Source organism: Dendropsophus ebraccatus, chromosome 2, assembly GCF_027789765.1.
Source record: "Dendropsophus ebraccatus isolate aDenEbr1 chromosome 2, aDenEbr1.pat, whole genome shotgun sequence".
Classification (NCBI taxonomy): Eukaryota; Metazoa; Chordata; class Amphibia; order Anura; family Hylidae; genus Dendropsophus; species Dendropsophus ebraccatus.
In genome coordinates, this window is record NC_091455.1 from 64,432,283 (window position 1) to 64,434,720 (window position 2,438).

The following is a 2,438-nucleotide window of genomic DNA, read 5'->3' on the forward strand; positions in this document are numbered from 1 at the left end:
TGATCACATCAATCTTTCAGCACACTAGGTTCAAAGGACTATACAATTAACATTAGCATGATGTGACCATGCTCGATAATTACTGGCCAGTAGTATATCGAGTGAGGTAATGTGTATTTTCGAACACTACTATGTGGGAACACACAACATGTTTTACATACATTGAAAAGGCAGACACATTGTTTAGTCGAATAAGAAAATATATTTTTTGTTTTAGTAAAAAGAGAATGAAAATTAAATATCAACCAATACATCGGGTTCAAACAACAAAAGAAAATAAAAAAACACACATCCCAGAGACAGGTGACATACATGCGGGAAAACATCAGTCCTGTGGCCGTGGCTCATAAGGGAGGCTGTGAAAGGGGCACGGGCACGGCGCCTTCAGGAGTCATGAAGTAGTCAGCAAAGAGGTTCCTGACCACTATCCCGCGGTTGAGTTGTCTCCCTTGGCCATAGTTGATAGGGGCACTAAAAGCTGGCAGTGTCTCCACGTTCACCTCCGGGGTGGGAGCATAGTCCCGAAGGTAGTTGTGGAGAACACAGGCAGCTTTAATGACCATGTCAACTGTGGCCAATTTCAACTGCAGGGCAGTGGTAAACACTCTCCACTGACTAGTCCTGATCCCGAAGGCGCACTCCACGAAGTTACGTGCCCGGCTCAGCCTCCGGTTAAATAGTCTCCCCCGTTCATCCAGCCCTCTCCGTGGGTAAGGGCGCAGCAGGTTGTTGAGTAAAGGGAAGGCTTGATCCCCTACCATGACGAATGGAGCGGGATGCGTGGTACCCGGAAGAGGAGTGGGAGGAGGTAGAGTCACGTGATCTAAGAGTATGCGCCGCCCAAACTCTGATCTCAGTAGCGCCCGGGAGTCCCCAGTACTGCCATAGGAGCCGACGTCGATGGCAAGGAAACGATACGTGGAATCAACAACCGCGATCAGGACCACAGAAAAAAATTTCTTATAATTGAAATACTGTGATCCTGATCGCGGTGGTTGCTTCACACGTATGTGCTTACCATCAACCGCCCCTATACAGTTGGGGAAATTGGCCACAGACTGAAAGCCTGCTGCTGACTGCAACCAAATCTCCCGGGTCGGACTGGGCATCACGATGGGCTGCAAATGCTCCCAGATCACGGCGCACGTGCACCTCACAATTCCAGAGATGGTGGACGTACCAACCCTGAATTGGAGGTGCAACGATACATAACTCTCCCCTGTCGCCAAGAATCTGTGAAAAAATGAAAAATAGTATTTTATGATTCTATTTCACATTCAGCTACATATTAAATTATTACATATTTTAACACTATATTAGATTTCACTACAATTACATGAACAAATAGTTCGCATTAAAATAAAGCATCTTCACCTTAACGTTATGAGCAGACGTCCCACAGGAGGGATGGATTTCCGCATGTAGGTGTCCTGTCTCTGGAGATGTGGGGTCAAAATGGAAAGTAAATTATCAAAGGCCTCCATAGGCAGGCGCACGAAGTCCTGGAACTTGTCAGGATGTCTGCAACAAATTAAGAAAAATATTGATCACTAATATTACACACAAACACACATCATAGGAAGATGTCATACGGTTTACAAATGTTGAAATTAACATCAAACGTTGTAAGGATAAACAAAAAACATAATAAAATTATGGACTTTGGGGTAAACATTTGTGGACAGTAACCTTTACATTTGCAATATTACATTCAAAGATTTGACGACTTTGATGTATTCAAATCGACATACCGTCGCAAATCATCATACAGGCAACCAATGTGGCCCCGGGTCTCCCTCCGAACATTGATGGGGTGGACCCAATATCGCCGTCCCACCTCCTGCAGACGGCGCTGCTCTGCGTCTTTTTGCCTCTGAGAAGAATTTTTAAAAAATTAAATTTATTATTTTTAAGACATCTCAATTAGTCACAAAATTATTACACAGTTGCATTTAAGGACCTTTGGTCAACAGTACTTAAGGGAGCTTGCATAAACAATACATTTAAATCAATGTTTTACGGATTATAAGCCTAAACAGTTTGTAAGGCTAGTTTGAAATAAGTTACATAAAGCTTTAAAAAAAAAAAAAAAAAAAAAAAATATAGAGACTTACACACAAACGCTGGTAATAATTACGCATCTTCCACAGGATCGAAAGCACCACGAGCTGGTGCTTGCGGCGCAGCCTCATACGCCGGGCTGGCCCATAGGGCGCATTATTAGCGCCATCAGACATCTTTTTTTTTATTTTTTTGGCATTCAAAACACTACAAGCATATGGGCGTACTTCGCGAGTGGGCGGAGATTTTATAGGGATGTGGGTGTGCTTATTTGGCCCGGGGGCAGATTCATGAATCAAATACATGCTTTTGAGCGGGGCCAAACAAGCCAAGACACATCATGACACTACGGCCGGACTCTTACGATAAGACCGTAA

At 43.8% G+C, this 2,438-nt stretch overlaps 1 long non-coding RNA gene across 1 annotated transcript; it reads right to left on the minus strand.

Moving 5' to 3' along the window:
• Positions 1-631: 631 nt before the first annotated feature.
• LOC138784485 (uncharacterized) lies at positions 632-2,036 on the minus strand. Its single transcript, XR_011361857.1, has 3 exons — positions 1,752-2,036; positions 1,375-1,521; positions 632-1,233 (listed from the first exon to the last, which is right to left on the minus strand). It is a non-coding gene; the product is annotated as an uncharacterized lncRNA (long non-coding RNA).
• Positions 2,037-2,438: the final 402 nt, after the last annotated feature.